The sequence below is a fragment of the Salvelinus fontinalis genome, unplaced genomic scaffold (assembly GCF_029448725.1).
Source record: "Salvelinus fontinalis isolate EN_2023a unplaced genomic scaffold, ASM2944872v1 scaffold_0617, whole genome shotgun sequence".
Taxonomy (NCBI): Eukaryota; Metazoa; Chordata; class Actinopteri; order Salmoniformes; family Salmonidae; genus Salvelinus; species Salvelinus fontinalis.
This window is the reverse complement of record NW_026600826.1, coordinates 36319-58809: the sequence shown is the minus strand read 5'-3', so window position 1 is coordinate 58809 and position 22491 is coordinate 36319. Positions and strand designations below refer to the sequence as shown.

Below are 22491 nucleotides of genomic sequence, written 5' to 3'. Positions count from 1 at the left end.
CCAATGTCCACCTGGCACACTGACAGAGTCTGAATCAAACCCAATGTCCACCTGGCACACTGACAGGGTCTGAATCAAACCCAATGTCCACCTGGCACACTGACAGGGTCTGAATCAAACCCAATGTCCACCTGGCACACTGACAGAGTCTGAATCAAACCCAATGTCCACCTGGCACACTGACAGGGTCTGAATCAAACCCAATGTCCACCTGGCACACTGACAGGGTCTGAATCAAACCCAATGTCCACCTGGCACACTGACAGGGTCTGAATCAAACCCAATGTCCACCTGGCACACTGACAGAGTCTGAATCAAACCCAATGTCCACCTGGCACACTGACAGAGTCTGAATGTTAAGGGGAGGGAAGAGGGTCAAGAGGTGATGATTATTGTTGTTCTACTGCCTTAAAAAAGCTTTGTTAAAGAACAAGAAGACCTGCACACTGTTTACAAAAGCTTTGTTTAATCAGCACAACAGTTTTCAGCTGTGCTATCATTATTGCAAAAGGGTTTTCTAATGATCAATTAGCATTTTAAAATTATAAACTTGGATTAGCTAACACAACATGCCATTGTAACACAGGAGTGATGGTTGCTGATAATGGGCCTCTGAACACCTATGTAGATATTCCATAAAACAATCAGTCGTTTCCAGCTGCAATAGTCATTTACAACATTAACAATGTCTACACTGTATTTCTGATCAATTTGAATTTATTTTATTGGACAAAAAAATTGATTTTCTTTCAAAAACAAGGACGTTTCTAAGTGACCCTAAACTTTTGAACGGTAGTGTACATCTACATGATTTATTATTACACCATGTAGGAGCAGTATAGACCTAGTCTGTTCATTATATACATCTACATGTTGTCTTGTTACACCCTGTAGGAGCAGTATAGACCTAGTCTGTTCATTATATACATCTACATGATGTATTGATACACCATGTAGGAGCAGTATAGACCTAGTCTGTTCATTATATACATCTACATGATGTATTGTTACACCATGTGGGTGCTGTATAGACCAACAGTAGCTGGCTACTTATTTAGATTTAGTTTGACTTAATGAAACTGCCTTAAATGTGCTGTAGTAAAATAAAATGTATTTGCACTAATCAATCAACACCTTCCTGTCTTTGTATGTCTCAATATAATAGTATTATTTAATGAAATCCATTTAAAATAATATTTTCCTCAACTGCGTTTCCCACTCCAGTCAGCAGACGGCGATTTGCGTCGTTCAGGCGATGCTGCTATCGTGACGTATAATGTAGTGGACGGTTCTTCAAAAACAACAATTCAACCACCTCGGTAGCTTGCTAGCCAACGTAGCCGAAAGATTCAAGCTGTTTTTACGCTTTCGGTGTATATTAGCTGCTGTGTTTTAGACACACTTCTATCGTATCTACTTGTTAGCCTATTTAATTTAATGTTACGTTATTTTTTATTAGTCAGATATAGTAGCTGGCTGGTTAAATTAGCACTAGCTTAGTCGCTAATGATAGCTAGCTAGCTAACATCCCCGAACATGAGCTCACTAAGCTACTCTCCTCCTGCTAAAGAAGAAGGGGTCTGCTGGACGGAGAAAGAAGCTCTGGGGCTGAACATTGTAGTGAAAGAGGAGAAGGAAGAGGAGGATGTCACCGTTAAAAAATAAATTGAGGGCGAGGCTGTTACAGTGAAAGAGGAAGACGTTACAGTGAAAGAGGAGGATGAGAAAGAGATGCCGTTTTTGACGTGAAGAAGGAAGGGGAGATTTCTGTCACATTGAAAGATGAAGAGGTGGAGGTAGGAGATCTGATTTACATCAGTAAGTACCGCCTTAAATTGGGTTTTCACTTTGGATATTCGGAGTTGGCTCGTCAATACCTCATCAAGGGAGGGCCCTAGGATGATGACTGATATGTCTAGAATCAGACGACGTAGAGAGCAAGCTACCCCTTGTTTTCTCCGCTCCGTTTTCAAAAAGTGACTTAACATATATATTTGAGAAGGGTCTATCTGGGGGCCACGGCATGTAGTGATTTTAATGTAGTTATGATTTACTACACACAGTGCCCCCCAATAGTGCCATGCGAGAGTTGGGTTGGCTACACCAACGATTATGGATATACTGACAATAAGTCTCTGCCCTAACAAGCGGAGTCGTTGTCCACAAAGCGGCACTGTGGGTTGTCTAGCTCCCGCCTATCCTTTCTTTGGATTGGTGGATCTTATTATTATTGTTATCTATTGTTTATATTCTATGAGGGTTGTTGTCGTCAACCGCCTGTATTCAATGGAGAGAGATGCTAAGCTACTAGCATGAATATGCATAGCGATCTGGAGACAACTCCTATAGTGTTTTTTATCAAAGTTGTCGGTATGTCACGTGTCCACATAACAATTAAAGAATTACGACACTTCTGTTAGATCAAGTAAACCTCACGTAGCAAATAAGCAATTCATTTTGTTGTTGACCAAATTCAACACTTTCCACATTGGGTTGATAATTGTTTCCACTAGAGAGACAACCAATTGGGTACAACCTACTGTAACCTACTGGCATGACCTAGAGAGAGAACCAATTGGGTACAACCTACTGTAACCTACTGGCATGACCTAGAGAGAGAACCAATTGGGTACAACCTACTGTAACCTACTGACACGACCTAGAGAGAAAACCAATTGGGTACAACCTACTGTAACCTACTGACATGACCTAGAGAGAAAACCAATTGGGTACAACCTACTGTAACCTACTGACATGACCTAGAGAGAAAACCAATTGGGTACAACCTACTGTAATTGCATGAGAAAATAATGGTACCAGTCAAAAGTCTCCATGACTCTGCCGTTGTGCTGTAGAATTTGTGAACTTTGTCGCTTGTATAATAAGGGACTATCATTTGTCCCAACATCACAGGACACAGACTTTGATAAAGACTTCCAAAAGTTTTCCCGCAGTTTGAGATCGACTGAGTTTTCTTAATGGGGTTTCACCCTGTGCACCTGCCAATGTAAATCCATTGAACGAGACAAGTTACCAGACAGGACATATTGCTGATGCTCTTCCTATTGATAACCTGAATGACAATTAACTTGTTGGTGGTCGTGATGACGGCCTATTCGATGACGTCCATTGGGATTCCCCCCAAAAAAGAAGACGCTCTGGATTGATCACTGGAGTCAGATGTGAAGGAGGAGGTTGATCATCAGGAGTCAGATGTGAAGGAGGAGGTTGATCATCAGGAGTCAGATGTGAAGGAGGAGGTTGATCATCAGGAGTCAGATGTGAAGGAGGAGGTTGATCATCAGGAGTCAGATGTGAAGGAGGAGGTTGATGGCCACATCAGTGAATTGTACTTTTTGGAGAAAAGTCCTCTGGTCTGATGAAACAAATATAGAACTGTTTGGCAATAATGACCATCGTTATGTTTGGAGGGAAAAGGGGGAGGCTTGCAAGCCAAAGAACACCATCCTAACTATGAAGCACGCCGGTGGCAGCATCATGTTGTGGGGGTGCTTTGCTGCAGGAGGGACTGGTGCACTTCACAAAATAGATGGCATCATGAGGGGAAATTATGTGGATATATTGAAGCAACATCTCAAGACATCAGTCAGGAAGTTAAAGCTTGGGTCTTCCAATTGGACAATGACCCCAAGCATACTTCCAAAGTTGTGGCAAAATGGCTTAAGGACAACAAAGTCAAGGTATTGGAGTGGCCCTCACAAAGCCCTGACCTCAATCGTATAGAAAATTTGTGGGCAGAACTGAAAAAGCGTGTGCGAGCAAGGAGGCCTACAAACCTGACACAGTTACACCAGCTCTGTCAGGAGGAATGGGCCAAAATGCACCCAACTTATTGTGGGAAGCTTGTGGAAGGCTACCTGAAACGTTTGACCCAAGTTAAACAATTTAAAGGCAATGCTACCAAATACTAATTGAGTGTATGTAAACTTCTGACCCACTGGGAATTTGATGACATAAAAGCTGAAATAAATCATTCTCTCTACCATTATTTTGACATTTCACATTCTTAAAATAAAGTGGTGATCCTAACAGACCTAAGACAGGGAATTTTTACTAGGATTAAATGTCAGGAATTGTGATGAGATTAAATGTATTTGGCTAAGGTGTATGTAAACTTTCGACTTCAACTGTAGGTACCGTTACTGTGTTAAAAACAGAGGCAGTGGTGGGACTGATGTGTGTGGTGTTAAAGGGGAAATCTGACATTTGTTTCTAAACATTGGAGTAAAAAAATAATGACATCTTTGTTATTGTTTCAACTGCAGATTGGTTGTTTGTTGTGTGGCTTTTTTAAAGGGGCAACCTAGGTTTTAAACAGAAACAAAATGGCAGCCCAGAGACCTGAGCTGTGTTGGAATACTCATACTAACTGTACTATTTGTGACGTACATTGAGTTTGTAGTATGCTTATTGGTCGTAGTATGATATAGTTGGTTTAGCCAAAAGTTCCCTGGTAAGCAAGTATTTCTAAACTTTATTCACTGTTATGGGGTACTATTTTATTGTGATGTCATTATGGGGTATTGTCTGAAGATAGATCTTTTTTTTTTTAAATGTCATCCATTTTAGAATAATAGCCAAAGAACATTTTACTGGTTGAGGTCGTTTTTAAATACAAAGTAGTACATTTGACAAAAACATAAACATTATATTAATCAGGACATTCAAATGAACCTTACAATTATAATCCAAAGTAGTGTGAAATGCACTCATAAGCAACCTGTAAATGGAGGCTATATCTGCTGTCAGCCTCTGAGAACTCCCCTGAGTTTTCCCCCACGGTGGTGAATTAGTGAATAGACACAGAGCTTAATGTGAGTTTCCTTGAGTAGCACTCCTGATCTTGCACTGATAGTGTGTTGTCATATTCAGAATACATTGTGGAAAAACGAAAATCTTTGCTCACCTTTTTTGCTCCAGGCAGATATACAACATCCATAACTAGTGGTTTCTGCATTATCAGGGAGGTGTTTCTGCAACCAAATTGCATGTGCATCGCCCTTGTCGCAATTTTAGAAAACACAGAAAGGGGCCTATATTGGAGACCAAAAGTCATCTGGCACACTGCTTAGGATTTCAACAACTTTTACTTTTTTCTAGCCTAAAATCATCGATGTTACTACTAATGTGAAAAAAAGACTAAATATGACTATTGTTGCTCACTTGACTGTCTTAAGACAATTGTCAAATAATTTTAACATTCAATACAGACGTCAATTGTTGTACAATATCATGGCTACTCTGTTGGCATCACCTTTTACAGTGGATTTCTGCTGTTGTGGGCCTTTAACCATCTGTCTGACTTTGTTGTTCACACAGGAGAGAGACGTGACTATCGTGGATCCTCTGGGGAGCCTCAACAACATCATGAAGCTGACGAGGCAGAGAAGAGTCCCTCCCGATCAGAACACCTCAAGAAACACCAGCAGAGACCCACAGGGAAGAAATCTCACTGCTCTGACTGTGGGAAAGGTTGCAAATCTTCATCAGAACTTAAAATACACCAGTGAGTACACACAGGAGAGAAATCTCACCACTGTTTTGATTGTGGGAAGAGTTACTTAAGATCAGAATCACTAAAAGTACACATGAGAATTCACACTGGAGAGAAACCTTATAGCTGTACCCAATGTGGGAAGATGTTTAATCACTCAAGCTGCCTGATAGTACATCTGAGAGCACACACAGGAGTGAAACCTTATAGCTGTCATCAATGTGGGAAGAGGTTTACTCACTCAAGCTGCCTGATAGTACATCTGAGAGCACACACCGGAGAGAAACCTTACAACTGCGCTGACTGCGGAAAGAGTTTTGTTAGTTCAACAAATTTAAAATCACACCAGAAAATACACATAGTAGAGAAACCTTTTAACTGTACTCAATGTGGGAAGAGGTTTAATCAATCAAGCTGGCTGATAGTACATCTGAGAGCACACACAGGAGTGAAACCTTATAGCTGTGATCAATGTGGGAAGAGATTTGTTACATCTAGCCATCTGACTATACACCAGAGAACACACACAGGAGAGAAATCTTATAGCTGTAGTCAATGTGGGAAGAGTTTTATTCAGTCACGCAGCCTGGTATCACACCAGAGAACACACACAGGAGAGAAATCTCATAGCTGAGATCAATGTCACAAGAGATACTCTGATAAAAGATCTCTGATCAAACATCAGAAAATACATACATGAAGTAGTTGTTTCATGATATCAATGAAATGTCACAATGTAGAATATTTGAATGATGTCACAATGTAGAATGTTTTAACATTGTAGTAGGAGTACAAATGATTTTTATTTGTTAAAAGTCCATATTGATACAGAAACACTAAACCATGATTTAGATGTATTAAGAACAAGTTGATCGACAAAGTCATGAAAAATGGAATAAACCACATTTTGGCTCTGATAAAAGAAATGGCTCTGGGGTCAAAATGATCCATGTCAGAACTATGGTTCAATGTAAATATGTAGTGGGTCTAAAGTTTGTTTTAAATTATCACTCATAAAACACGAATCAATCAACACATGCTTCTCTTTGAACGACTTAATATAATATTACACTTTTATGAAATAAATGAAAATACACTTTTGGTTCCTCAACTGCGTTGCCCACTCCAGTCAGCAGAAAGAGACGCAGCAGAAGTGCCTCTTTTTATATTTGATTTGATTTATATATTTTTTAATTCAAAATGCAGATCTACAATTTACATTGTTACATCATACAGAACAGAACACAGGTATTAACAAGAAAATACTAAAACAGACAAAACATATAAATAATTAACTATTCTAGTGTAGTTGTAATCACTCTGAAAAAATCTATAATGAATCAGGAAGATGTTATTGTTGTTGTTATTCACTAGGATTAATGTTTTAATAAAATAGTTACATTCAATCAGAAAAATGTAGAATTTTGGTATAGAATTTTGGAATTTTTGTTTGTGTATAAAGTATTTGGCAACAAGAATAAAAAAAATGAACAATCATTTCAATGGTCTTGTTATCATTGCAATAGTAACATATTATATCTTTCATGTCAAAAACATGGGTCGTGTTCATAATGGTAAATAAGTATTTTTCAAGGTTTTCCCAAAATTCTGACACAAATTTACATTAAAGAACAAGTGGGACAGATTCTCACCTTTTTTTCACAGAAAACGCAGATATCATCAACAGCCACACATTTGGATATCATAGAATTACATGGATATACAGTATCTTATGTAACATTTTAAAGTGCACTTCCTTAACTTTGTTTGGTATACAATATTTGTAAGGCCTTAACCAGGCATTTATCCAGACAATGTCAGGAATAATAAGCATGTTCCAGAAACATTTTCCTCTCGGTGGAAGTTGGTTTTGTGAATGAAGAATTTGTCTTATATATGTATTACAACAAGATTTCTCAAGTAAGCCCACGCCTTCCAATCTGAGTTCTGGATAAACTTTGTGATCATTCCCAAAGCTAAGATGAGTTTTCATTAGTGTAGTTAGACCACTGGGAACGGCTTTGATCACAGAAATAAACACTGAAAGGAATTGGAAACTGTTATAAATTGTTCATATGTAAGAATATTACCTCTGTTGTCGAAAACATCAAGAACAAAGTCAATATTCCTCTCATGCCAGTTGGGGTAGAACAATGACTTATTCCTTACAGTTATGTCTGAATTATTCCACAAAAGAGCTTTATGAGGGGAAAAATTGTACAGGAAACATATTTTCCAGGCCATTAAAGCTTGTTGGTGAAACCTAGCCAATTTAGCAGGTAATCTTTCAGGAATATAATGACATTTCAGTAAAAATTGAAGACCTCCCACCTTATGAAACACATTATTTGGAATGAAATACCATATTGAATCAGTATTGATCAAACATCTTGTCAGCCAGTTTATCTTGAAAGTGTTATTTATGTCACAAAATCCAACACTTCTAGACCGCCTTCAGCTCTTTTGTTAGAAAGGACAGATTTTTTAGTTTGTGAGACTTATTTTTCCAGATGAAGTCAAGAAAGGTCTTATTGATCTCTTTACATGTAGCTGGATTTACACATAACGATAATGAGGGGTACACAAAGCGAGACAGTCCCTCTGCCTTGGACAGAAGTACTCTCCCAAGTATAAATATTTAACACAGTCCTTTACAGGAATATTTTCAATTTCTTTATCATCAGAGTCAAATAAACATAAGATTTCACATTTAGAAACATTCAGCATTAATCCTGATGCAATAGAAAATGCAGTTATAGCATTAAGGGCATGGGCGACCTGGTCTTTGTCTCTTAAGAAAAGAGTATCATCAGCCAGTTGGGAAATTTTGATTTCTTTGTTAAAAATGGTTAAGCCATACAAATTTGCATCATTCAGAATATCTAGAGATAGAAGTTCCACAACCAAAATGAATAAAAATGGCGAAATTGGGCATCCCTGTCGTACACTTCTGTTGATACTAAATCTTTTGGAAGTATTAAGGTTTAGTAGCACAGAACTATTTATATCTTTGTAAAACATGCAAATTACTTTAATAAAATTTTCACCAAATCCAAAAAGTTTAAGAGACCTAAAGAGAAATTCATGTTCAATTGTGTCAAAGGCTTTACAGAAGTCCAGAAATAGGACAACCGCATCTGAGTCAATTGCATCTGAATAATCTATAAGGTCCAAGACTAAACGAATGTTAGAGCTTATGTGACGGCCCTTCATAAATCCTGTTTGAGTCTCATTTATAATGGTATCTATTCCTTTCTTTAATCTTTTGGCATAAACCAGAGCAATCAATTTGTAAACAACATTTAATAAAGTAATTGGTCTCCAATTGTCAATGAGAGAAGGGTCTTTATCAGGCTTCGGAATCAATGAAATAAGGCCCTGTTTCATAGTGGAGACCATTTCCCCATTTTTAATGCAATCTTGAAACATATTGAAAATTGGGTCTTCTAGCAACTCCCAAAACTGTCTTATAGAATTCAACTGATAGGCCATCAGGGCCAGGTGATTTCCCTTTTTTCATTGAATTCAGAGCCTCTCTAATTTCTCCAATTGACACAGGTGAATCGCAAGCTGAGTGGAAATCATCCTCAATTACAGGGACACAATTCTGAATGTGGCAAATGTAGCTTTCACAACCATCTTCCTGAAATTGAGAGCTGTAAAGGTTTTCATAAAAGGAGTTGACAAATTATGATATTGTAATGGGATCTTTGCATAAAACATCGTTAATTTTTGAGTGCAGTTATAGATTTTCTTTTGTAGTTTCTCTTTTCAAGTGCAAAAAAGTAACTAGTGTTTATTTCCCCCTCTTCAATCCATTTTGCTCTTGACCTTACAAAGGCGCCCTTTGCCAGATCCGTGTAAGTCTGTTCTAATTCTAGTTGTAAAGACCTGAACACAGACTCCTCTTCTTCAGATAGATTATCTTTCTTTAGAAAACTGTCACGCTTGCTCATCATCTCATTTTCTCTATGGTTCTATAATTGCATCAGCTCTTTGGCGCGTTTAATGGCTACAACTCTGACTTTATATTTGAAAAATTCCCATCTACTTCCATGACCCAAGTCTTTTCTTGCAAAAATATCTTTATCTGATGATTTGATGTTTTCAATGAGATCAGTATCTTTAAAAAGTGTATTGTTTAATTTCCAATACCCTCGAGAGCCTTTTGATTTTTTAGTAGCTTGTAAATTCAGGGAAATCAAGTGATGATCAGAAAAGGGAGCCAACTGATGATCTACATCTATAACAAATTGTAACAAAAAAGGGGAAATTAGGAATAAATCTATTCTAGATTTAGGTGACATAGTTTTGTTGGTCCAGGTATAACCCTTAGCATCCGGATTGAAATAACGCCAGGCATCCTCAACACAGAGATCCTTGCATAATTTAGTGATGATATTGCTATTTTGAAGGCTTTGACTCGTTCTAGGAGGAAAACGATCAGCAGATGCATCAGGTGTTTCATTAAAATCCCCTGAAATAATTAGAAAAGCCTCTGAGTATTTGTTGTTTAAATCCTGTACTTTCCTGGTAAATTGGGTAAAAAGGGTCTTATTAGGAGCATGTGAGTTATGTCCGTATACATCACAGATGATGAAAATAGCATTGTCAAGTTTAACAGTTACTATGACCCATCTGCCGTCTTGTGAAGATGTGGATTCTAGAATGTCACCTTTAAACTTGTGAATAAGTGTCAAAACACCAGCAGAGTGATTTGATCCATGACTGAAATAGGCCATATTTCCCCATTGTGATTTCCAACATTTCAAATCACTTTCACCCGAATGAGTTTCCTGAAGAAGGACAAAATCTGCATTACTGCGTTTACAGTATAAAAATAAAGCTTTCCTTTTTGTAGGATTTCTCAAACCCCTAGCATTCAGACTAACGATATTGAGTGAATTGAAAACGAACTCCTGCATTAAAAAAAGAAAAAAACACAAATTAGATAAAAAGTATTAATATGAACAATAAAACAAAACGGTGAACCTTGAGGATTACTCGACGGAAAACCACTCAGCTGAGGTAGCGGTGGTTAACAGAATAACACATCTATTTACTTCCTTTTCTTTGGCAAGTGTTCATCAGTTGTAGTTCGAACGGTACATGTATTATTGGCAGTACATTAACTGTACTCATGGTAGTACTCACAGTTCCAATTTGGTTCATGTCAACAGAGTTACCCAGTAATCATTCTTCCTTCGATAAACGCGTGTGGGCCCTTGAACCCCGCCTTCTTTCCCTCTTGTCGCGCCTTCTGTATCAGCGGCCACAGTTTCTCTCTGGCAGCCTGATCCTGCGGTATCAGAGCTTCTTTGATGCGGAGTTTCTTCTCGTCCAGAAACTTGTTCCCCTTGGCCATTTTCCATATGATGTCCCTGTAATGGCGCATAGTTAAGAGCAAGATGATATTACAAGGGGGTTCATCAGATCTTCGTTTCCCAAGTCGATGTACCACATCAATCACGTCTCTTAGCCTGTCTTTGATGCATGGTGCCACTTTTCCCAGGATATGAATAACTACTTCTCTAATATCCTCTCCCTCTTTTACACCTTGGATTTTCAGATTCCACCTGCCAGAGTACCTTTGAAGTTCAGCTACATTCTCACACAGCTCATTATTTTTGGATTGCATTTTCTTCAGCTCATTCTCTAGGAACGTTATCTTTTCCTTCTTCTCGCCCACAATTTTGTGTAGTTGATTGACAGTTTCTGACAAATGATCGATCTTCTTTGATGTTTCTTCTGTAGCCCGCTCTATGATGGACACTTTGGAGAGCGTGGCGTCTTGTTTAGTAGACAGGGACTGGATTGCAGAGAAAAGTTCCGACATGGAAATGTCGTCTTTTACTTTTTTCACCAGAGGATTTTTACTTGGGGTCCGAGGTAAAGAGGTTGCAAGGATTTCATCCTGGTCAGTTTTGTTCTTTCTCTTGTTAGAGATCGCGGCTTCTTGTGTATCCATGCAGCTCTGGTCCTCGTTGTGGCTAGCTAGCATGTCAGCCGTCTTCTGTGAGACTTGGATATTTCGTCTACTTTTGTCTTTCTGTCGTGTTCTTCCCATTCAACTTGACAAAAACTAACTCTAAACTTATCCCATGTCCATAAAAAAAAGTTATAGTTAGTTTCTTTCAATATTAATAGCCAATATTTGACTGTTAACCACCTAACCCTCAATATTGCTTTGAAGAGCGCAAAAACACTCCCTCTCACAGCGACGCCATCTTGGCCTTCCGACAGTAACCAGGGTAACGGGGATACCTAGTCATTTTTGCGTCAACATTGCATGCGATCATCATTCTCAAAGCCGCTGTTTACTTCTAAGATCACTTTAGCACCGCCCTAAAAACCCGATTCAAATTCGACACAAACCTTCAAATAGGTATGTAATGACACGTTATATAAACTCTTTATAGTGTTTTATTTACATTTTAGAGGCGATAAGGTGATAAGTTGGACAGATCGAGTGAAAAAAAGCAATTTCCCAGACAACATCTCTCCTTCTCACTATCATGCATTAGTTTCGCTTCCCCACCCGCCATTTTAAAAAGACCCGACGGGGCTCATTGCCTGTTTGAATTATGCAGAAACGGCCAGCGTTTAGGTCATGTAATAGATTCTGTTGGAAAGGGGAGAAATTGTGCTTTACAATGGTATTGACATTACAGTTGATCTGGAAGTATTACGTTTTTGGGGCGCTAAAATAAGGGCAATTGTACGGACCAAGGCAATGTACGAGTTTACGTGAGTTTACATTACTGTTGCTCCTATCTAACAGATATCTTGTGTCCTACCTAACCATGTATCACTACTGTTGCTCCTATCTAAAATATATATTGTGTCCTACCTAACTATGTATCACTACTGTTGCTCCTATCTAACATATATCTTGTGTCCTACCTAACCATGTATCACTACTGTTGCTCCTATCTAACAGATATCTTGTGTCCTACCTAACCATGTATCACTACTGTTGCTCCTATCTAACAGATATCTTGTGTCCTACCTAACCATGTATCACTACTGTTGCTCCTATCTAACAGATATCTTGTGTCCTACCTAACCATGTGTCACTACTGTTGCTCCTATCTCACAGATATCTTGTGTTCTACCTAACCATGTATCACTACTGTTGCTCCTATCTAACAGATATATTGTGTTCTACCTAACCATGTATCACTACTGTTGCTCCTATCTAACAGATATCTTGTGTCCTACCTAACCATGTATCACTACTGTTGCTCCTATCTAACAGATATCTTGTGTCCTACCTAACCATGTGTCACTACTGTTGCTCCTATCTAACAGATATCTTGTGTTCTACCTAACCATGTATCACTACTGTTGCTCCTATCTAACAGATATCTTGTGTTCTACCTAACCATGTATCACTACTGTTGCTCCTATCTAACAGATATCTTGTGTCCTACCTAACCATGTATCACTACTGTTGCTCCTATCTAACAGATATCTTGTGTCCTACCTAACCATGTATCACTACTGTTGCTCCTATCTCACAGATATCTTGTGTCCTACCTAACCATGTATCACTACTGTTGCTCCTATCTCACAGATATCTTGTGTCCTACCTAACCATGTATCACTACTGTTGCTCCTATCTAACAGATATCTTGTGTCCTACCTAACCATGTATCACTACTGTTGCTCCTATCTAACAGATATCTTGTGTCCTACCTAACCATGTATCACTACTGTTGCTCCTATCTCACAGATATCTTGTGTCCTACCTAACCATGTATCACTACTGTTGCTCCTATCTCACAGATATCTTGTGTCCTACCTAACCATGTTTTAGTCTGTCCAAGAGGAGAATCACACAAGACTGACAGTCTGTAATTTTATTAAAAGCATTCAGTTGATTACATGGCAGTTTAGAGAGCAACATCATAACAATAATCTACATCATAAACTATATCATAACATTTATAATCAATAACATCATTATCTATATACTACTAACAACATCATAACAATATTCTACATCATAATCAATAATCAATATCATAACATTTATAATCAATAACATCATGAGAGGTAAACAACAACAAACCCCTTAATTATATTTTTTTTCAAAATACAAAGAATGAACAGATGATTATAATACATGAACTAATAATGGAGACACTTCAAGATAAAGAATCTAAGAGACACTAAATAAGATAAAGAATCTAAGAGACACTAAATAAGATAAAGAATCTAAGAGACACTAAATAAGATAAAGAATCTAAGAGACACTAAATAAGATAAAGAATCTAAGAGACACTAAATAAGATAAAGAATCTAAGAGACACTAAATAAGATAAAGAATCTAAGAGACACTAAATAAGATAAAGAATCTAAGAGACACTAAATAAGATAAAGAATCTAAGAGACACTAAATAAGATAAAGAATCTAAGAGACACTAAATAAGATAAAGAATCTAAGAGACACTAAAGAATCTACGAGACACTAAAGAATCTACGAGACACTAAAGAATCTACGAGACACAAAAGAATCTAAGAGACACTAAAGAATCTAAGAGACACTAAAGAATCTAAGAGACACTAAAGAATCTAAGAGACACTAAAGAATCTAAGAGACACTAAAGAATCTAAGAGACACTAAAGAATCTAAGAGACACTAAAGAATCTAAGAGACACTAAAGAATCTAAGAGACACTAAAGAATCTAAGAGACACTAAAGAATCTAAGAGACACTAAAGAATCTAAGAGACACTAAATAAGATAAAGAATCTAAGAGACACTAAATAAGATAAAGAATCTAAGAGACACTAAATAAGATAAAGAATCTAAGAGACACTAAATAAGATAAAGAATCTAAGAGACACTAAATAAGATAAAGAATTTACGAGACACTAAATAAGATAAAGAATTTACGAGACACTAAAGAATCTAAGAGACACTAAAGAATCTAAGAGACACTAAATAATCTAAGAGACACTAAATAAGATAAAGAATCTGAGACACGAAATAAGATAAAGAATCTAAGAGACACGAAATAAGATAAAGAATCTAAGAGACACTAAATAAGATAAAGAATCTAAGAGACACTAAATAAGATAAAGAATCTAAGAGACACTAAATAAGATAAAGAATCTAAGAGACACTAAATAAGATAAAGAATCTAAGAGACACTAAATAAGATAAAGAATCTAAGAGACACTAAATAAGATAAAGAATCTAAGAGACACTAAATAAGATAAAGAATCTAAGAGACACTAAATAAGATAAAGAATTTACGAGACACTAAATAAGATAAAGAATTTACGAGACACTAAAGAATCTAAGAGACACTAAAGAATCTAAGAGACACTAAATAAGATAAAGAATCTGAGACACGAAATAAGATAAAGAATCTAAGAGACACGAAATAAGATAAAGAATCTAAGAGACACTAAATAAGATAAAGACAAAAGCAAAAATCAATAAATTCTGGAACGCAAAACAGACGTAATTGAGCTACTCGCTTAAAATAATCAAAACCCCATGTTACCCAAAACCCCAAGTTACCAAAACCCCAAGTTACCCAAAACCCCAAGTTACCCAAAACCCCAAGTTACCCAAACCCCATGTTACCCAAAACCCATGTTACTAAAACCCCATGTTTCCCAAAACCCCATGTTACCCAAAACCCATGTTACCCAAAACCCCAAGTTACCAAAACCCCAAGTTACCCAAAACCCATGTTACTAAAACCCCATGTTTCCCAAAACCCCATGTTACCAAAACCCCAAGTTACCCAAAACCCCATGTTACCCAAAACCCCATGTTACCCAAAACCCCATGTTACCCAAAACCCCATGTTACCCAAAACCCCATGTTACCCAAAACCCCATGTTACCCAAAACCCCATGTTACCCAAAACCCCATGTTACCCAAAACCCCATGTTACCCAAAACCCCATGTTACCCAAAACCCCATGTTACCCAAACCCCATGTTACCCAGAACCCCATGTTATCCAAAACCCCATGTTACCCAGAACCCCATGTTACCCAGAACCCCATGTTACCCTGGTGGTAAAAACCAAACTAAAAGGAATAATGGTGGTTGCAGTCACTCCTTTTAGATTTCTTCCAAGGTTCTAGAAAGATAAACTAATTCTGAACTTGTTATTAAAATTAGAACCACTTCAGGTTTGTCACCACATTTTAAACACCAGTCCACTGTTGACCATCGATTTAAAACACAAAACTGACCTAAGATCAGCATGTAGGATCAGCTTCATTCTACTCCTACTCCGTCCCCTGGGCTGCTCTCTCCTCTCCCGGTCCAGCTTCAGCTCTGGAGCTCAGAGAGACCATCTCCATGGCATTGACATCAAGATCCATGCTGCTCACCCTGTTCACTCTCTTCTGCCTCCTGGTGGGCTAGGGAGACACAGCACCAACAGTCAGACATTTACTCTCTAGTATCTCCTTTCTCTCTCCCTCCCTCTCCTCCTCACCCTCTCCCTCTAGTTTAAATGACGTGTAACGTCTGAGTAAATGTCTTTACCTTGTAGTACAGGTAGGAGGTGGTGATGGCTGTCAGTAGGAGCAGCAGCACTACAACGTGTCTGATGATGAAGGCTGGCAGAGGAGAGGCTGCAAACAGAAACACCTTTGATGAGGGGACTGATCATCATCACATAGATCTGTGGGAAATCTGTCAATGACAAAGTTATAAGTCTGGTTCATGTTCAGTTACCTGTGATGGTGAGGGAGAGGAGCTCACTCTCAGAGGAGAAGTTATGAGAGAAAACATAAACACATCTGTAGGTCCCTTGGTGGGAGTCATCTGCAGCAGGGAAGAGGAAGGCAGCAGAGTGATTGACAGCTGGCTGGATCTGGGTTCTGTTGGAGCCGGTGAACGTGAGGAGGAAGGAGCCTCCTGGGTACTGTGGCTGAGTGGAGCAGGTGATGGTGAAGCTGTAGCCCCTGAACATCTCGGGCCCCTGGTGGCCCCTGGAGACCCCTCCCATAGAGTCAGTCAGGAAAATATCAGGCTGGACCAGGAGATCTGTAACAATAAAAGAGAAGAAGAAAAACCTATTCAACTAGTTTCCTATAGATATGACAATAACATCAGCATGTAACAGTGCCAGCCACCCTCCCTCACAGGGCAACATGAGTAGTGGGCCTACAGTCACTGAGACAACATATGTTGATATCAGGCTTAAGCAGGACATCTGGAACAAGAGGAGAGAAAAAGAAAACGTAGCTCCTCAACTACTTTCCTCATTTAGATATGACAATAACATGACATGTGACAGTGGTAGTGAGTAGAGACATTCACTGAGATAACACTCAAATACAAAAGCATTCTGGGATATTTAAGTTGTATTTGATTCCTACTTGACTGAGTGATCTATTTTGCAAAGCAGACTTACAAGCTAAACAGTCATCATGAGAGGTGCAGAGGAAGTTGTATGAATGAAGGAAATCAGTTGAATATAATGATAATATGTTGATATTTCCTGAGCAGATCACTGTGAGTCCAGGAAGGAGATATAATACATGGACAAAAGTATGTGGAACTCAGCAGTGAGTTTTACAACAGAGGATTATTTTTACGCTCTACGTGGTTCAACACTTGGCGGTCCGTTCTGTGAGCTTGTGTTGTCTACCACTTCTTGGCTGAGCCGTTGTTGCTCCTAGACGTGCCACGTTAAAAGTCACTGAGATCTTCAGTAAGTCCAATCTACCTTAAATTTTTGTCTATGGAGATTGCATGGCTGTGTGCTCAATTGTATAAACCTGTCAGCAACAGGTGTGGCTGAAATAGCCGATTCCACTGACGTCCACATACTTTTGGCCACATAGTGTATCTTGTTATTACCTGAGCAGATCACTGTGAGTCCAGGAAGGAGATCATAGCTTCTGTAACAGTCCCTCAGTGAAGACTCAAACCAATAACAGTAAACTCCAAGCTCTCCAGTGGTGTTTCCAGGTTGTTCTGAAACAGTGGAGCCACAACCCAGCTGTCTACACACTACTGCAGCTACAGCCTTCACGTCAGAGAGAGTTCCCACAGTCCTCCACTCTCCCTGGTCGTACCACTCCACTCCACCAGCACAGCGACTGCCTCCTCCCACCAGCCTCACATCATCAGGCTCTGAGAAAAGAAAAGAGAGAGACAGTAATCTTACTATTTTCTCACTAAAACACACCTATATTGTCTCTCATATTCTTCACTCCAGGTGAGAAACAATGTTGATTGAGTGACAAACTGTTTCTTACCTGAGCAGGTGAGTCCAACAGCATTACCAGGTAGGCAGGTGTTGTGTTTTCTGTCTGAGGTGTCACAGTCCAGGAGAAGGGACTCATTGCCTTTACACTGGAACTCTTCATCCCAGGTCTGACCCTCACCTCCTCCATAGAGCCCCCCCTGTAGAGCTGCAGGAGCCCCACAGCCAAGCTCCCCACAGACTACCTCTGCATCCTGCCGGTCAAAGTCAGCTTCACACACTGAGGCCCAGGACTGATTGGACTTCACCTCCACTCTCCCAGAGCAGAGACCAGCTCCATCCACAAGCCGCACAGACTCTGGAGAAAAAGAGTTGGTTGAACATTCAATCAGTTTTGTTGATGACACTGTCAAGGACTAAACACAAATATGTTGGATAAAAGATTGTAGTTTGCTATGTTTGATACTGTAAGAGGTAGAAATGGGTTCTTAGTCACTCAGGATCGGGTTGGGAATAATGCAGGCAGGAGACAGGAATAAGTTCACTTCACTTTATAGAAAATAAACAGCTGGACATCCATCAGGCAGCTTCACTTCAGTACCATCTGAACTACAATGATCTGCCCATGAACATCTCCCATAAACCAATATGACAAACACAAATATAATGTTTAAATACATCTGACATCTCTCCCTCTATTCAAATGAATTAAAAACACATAAAACATGATACATGGTAATATTGTATAATGTACAAATAAATCTCTCAATATGACCAGTCTCTTACCTGAACAGGTCACATGATGATAATATCCACCATCACAGACACCACGTCCTCCTATGATGTCACACTGTCTAATAGAAGACTCATTTCCATAGCAACTTAGTGTGACTCCTATTCTTCTTCCATCTTCAATCAGAGGTCCTCTAGATTCAGCTACAGGATTCCCACAGTCCAACTCTCTACACACAACCTTAGTCTCTCTCATGCTCCACCACCTAGAACATAGACCTGACCACTCTCCTCTGTAGAAGACTTCCACTGTCCCAGAACAGGAAGTGGTTCCATCCACCAGTCTGACTGAGAGTTCAGCTGTAAACAGCAGAGAGGAAAACACAGTGGTGAGGACAGATGATGACAGTGATTCTGTTATTCTAACAGCAGTAATGATTTGTGGTTGACAAGTATTAGTAGTTCCATAAAACACTACTAGTAATTTGGTTTTAGAATGGTTTGTATGGACACATGAATTTCTCCGTGTGGGATAATAAAGTTGACTAATATTGAACTGCTATAATCACTGTAGATTTATACTCTACCTACCTGGTGGACTGACGCTTTGAGCCTGGAGATCTGAGGAGAAAGAGAGAGACAGAGACAGAGAGAGGAGAAAGGGAGGAGTCAGAGAGATAGAGAGAGACAGAGGAGAAAGGGAGGAGTCAGAGAGATAGAGAGAGACAGAGGAGAAAGGGAGGAGTCAGAGGAAGAGAGAGACAGAGGAGAAAGGGAGGAGTCAGAGGAAGAGAGAGAGACAGAGGAGAAAGGGAGGAGTCAGAGGAAGAGAGAGAGACAGAGGAGAAAGAGAGAGACAGAGGAGAAAGGGAGGAGTCAGAGGAAGAGAGAAAGACAGAGGAGAAAGGGAGGAGTCAGAGGAAGAGAGAGAGACAGAGGAGAAAGGGAGGAGTCAGAGGAAGAGAGAGAGACAGAGGAGAAAGGGAGGAGTCAGAGGAAGAGAGAGAGACAGAGGAGAAAGGGAGGAGTCAGAGGAAGAGAGAGACAGAGGAGAAAGGGAGGAGTCAGAGGAAGAGAGAGAGACAGAGGAGAAAGGGAGGAGTCAGAGGAAGAGAGAGACAGAGGTTAAATGAACATCAACATGACCTTTCATGATGTGATGGGAAGACAGGTTTATCATGAGGTTTCACATGTGTTTGGTTACATAGTGTCCAATGTTCTTCTGAGTGATAAAACAGCAAACATTAAGAGTGTTTACTTATCAGACCCACATATATAATAAATATACTATAATATACTATATTCATATGCTTTTAGTACTCACACATGAATCATATCATGTATGCAGGTCATGTGTTGTTTTGAGCCAGCAGTAAATACACACTGACAGGACAGTTCCTCTTATGGCCACTAGGTGATAATCTGGTGTCACAGACGCAGGACTGTAGACTAGAAAGAAGCATTGCCCCAATTATCTCTCCTTTCTCCTAAAGTGTGCACTTGTTCCCTTCACTGAAATGACTGGTAAACTAAATATAGTGGAAACGCCCACTTGATAACAGAAGGTAGAGTCCTCTGAGTGGAACGGTGGGAGACAAACAGTACCTCCTCTCCCCTTCTCCTCCTCTCCTCTCCTCCCCCTATCCTCTCCTCTCTTCTCCTCCCCTCTCCCCTCCTCCCCTCTCCTCCCCTCTTCTCCCCTCTCTTCTCCTCCCTCTCCTCTCCCTCTCATTTCCCCCTTCTCCTCTCCTCACCCCTCTCCTCCCCTTCTCTTCTTCTCCCCCTCTCCTCTCCTCCCCTTCTCCTCTCCTTCTCCCCCTCTCCTCTCCTTCTCCTAATCTTTTCTCCCATTCTCCCCCTCTCCTCTTCTCCCCCCTCTCCTATCCTCCTCTCTTCTCCTATTCTCCCCCTCTCCTCCTCTCCTGAGATGGCCCTAGTGGAGCAGGCTGGCTGAGAGGGCCCTAGTGGAGCCAGCTGGCTAAAAGGGCCCTAGTGGAGCCGGCTGGCTGAGAGGGCCCTAGAGTAGCCAGCTGGCTGAGAGGGCCCTAGTGGAGCCAGCTGGCTGAGAGGGCCCTAGTGGAGCCGGCTGGCTGAGAGGGCCCTAGTAGAGCAGGCTGGCTGAGAGGGCCCTAGTGGAGCAGGCTGGCTGAGAGGGCCCTAGTGGAGCCGGCTGGCTGAGAGGGCCCTAGTAGAGCCTGCTGGCTGAGAGGGCCATAGTAGAGCCGGCTGGCTGAGAGGGCCCTAGTAGAGCCGGCTGGCTGAGAGGGCCCTAGTAGAGCAGGCTGGCTGAGAGGGCCCTAGTGGAGCAGGCTGGCTGAGAGGGCCCGAGTGGAGCAGGCTGGCTGAGAGGGCCCTAGTGGAGCAGAATGGCTGAGAGGGCCCGAGTGGAGCCGGCTGGCTGAGAGGGCCCTAGTGGAACCCCTTCCCGTACTCTTTCTCTCTTCTCCCCAAATCTCTCCCCCCCCCCCCTCTCTTCCCTCCCCTCTCTCTTTCCTCCCCTTCTCTCTCTTTCTCTCTCCTCCACAATTCTCTCTCTCCCCTCCCCTTCTCTCTCCCTTCCCATTCTCTCTTTTTCTCTCTCCTCCACAATTCTCTCTCCCCTCTCCTTTTCTCTCCCCACCCTTCCTCTCTCCTCCCTCTCGTTCTGCTCATCTCTCTCGCTCTCTCCCCTCTCCTTTTCTCTCCCTTACCCTCCTCCCTCCTCTCTCCCCTACCCTCCTCTGTCCCCTCCCATCCTCTGCTCTCCCCACTCTTCCTCTCTCCTCCCTCTCGTTCTGCTCATCTCTCCCTCTCTCTCTCTCTCTCTTTCTCTCTCTCTTCTTGACATATAGTGTTGGACCTGTTGATCTTGACTCAGCTCATAGACCTCTATCATCTACACCCCTCCCTTCTCCTACTCTAACATAACACCAATATAATATATACTCTCATTCATTTACATAGAGACAGATACAATCAATCATTGACACACTGAATATACAACAGTCAGATGCATGACACCATCACAACTTAACTGACATTAGTGCCTGTCCCCAGATGGACAGTTAGGCTACAGTAAAGTACATTTACAGGTGATCACATCATTGTCCTGCTTTGAGACACATTTTTACTGTCTGCTTCCAGTTGCATGTTATTTTACTAGCCCGGCAAATGGTAACATATCTTACAATATCAAAACATATCTCAGTAACTGTCACAAGTGTCTATCAACGTAACAGCCTCCTACCTGTGCTCCACAACAGGATGGTCAGTATCACTAGAGGTATCATATCTGCCTCTAACTGGGGCTCCGCTGAGTGAAACAAGTCTACTGTCATGTAGAGTCGACTGAAGAGTGGAAACTACTGCTAAGCTATATGACTTCTATCTCATTACGTCCTAACTTCAATGATGTGAGATTAACTTCTTAGCATCTTATCTTGGATCAGTGGTTGAACACACTACAGCAAACTGATATGTTAAAAAAACTCCACAGGAAGCTGCTGACAGAGCAGCAAAGTTACACATAGTGTGTCCTATAATATCGCCTCTAAATTTCTACTGCTTGAGTTCACCTCTTATAGAATATTGGCTTAATGTTCCAGCACCTCAATATAAACAGTACCAGCACCCAAAATGAGTACTGATGAGGTCTCATGTTAGAGCAGGAGAAGGGGGGATGTGGTGTAGAAGCTAGAGGTCTGTTACCCAAGTCAAGTCAACAGGCCTGATACTATATGTCAGGGTCAGGCTGGGCTGGGACAAGAGAGGAACAGGTTACTGGTTATGATGACATCACTGGTGAGAAGTCAGTGAATAAAAGATGAAGGGGAGAGGAAGGAGGAGAGGAGAGGGAGGAGAGGGGGAGAAAAGAGGAGAGAGAAGAGGAGGATGGGAGAATGGGAGAGGAGAGGGAGGAGAGGTGGAGAAAAGAGGAGAGAGAGAAGAGGAGGATGGGAGAAAGGGGAGAGGAGAGGAGAGGAGAGGAGAGGAGAGGAGAGGAGAGGAGAGGAGAGGAGAGGAGAGGAGAGAAGAGGAGAGGAGAGGAGAGGAGGATGGGAGAAAGGGAGAGGA

General features: G+C 40.7%; 1 long non-coding RNA gene across 2 annotated transcripts; it reads left to right on the top strand.

Annotated features, from left to right (window-relative positions):
* The first annotated feature begins 1234 nt into the window (after positions 1-1234).
* On the top strand, positions 1235-7012 carry LOC129846752 (uncharacterized). Of its 2 annotated transcripts, XR_008758287.1 has the most exons (3): positions 1267-1818; positions 5341-6066; positions 6151-7012. It is a non-coding gene; the product is annotated as an uncharacterized LOC129846752 (long non-coding RNA). The 2 variants fall into 2 exon arrangements; XR_008758286.1 differs by having other exon boundaries at positions 1235-1818; positions 5341-7012.
* Positions 7013-22491: the final 15479 nt, after the last annotated feature.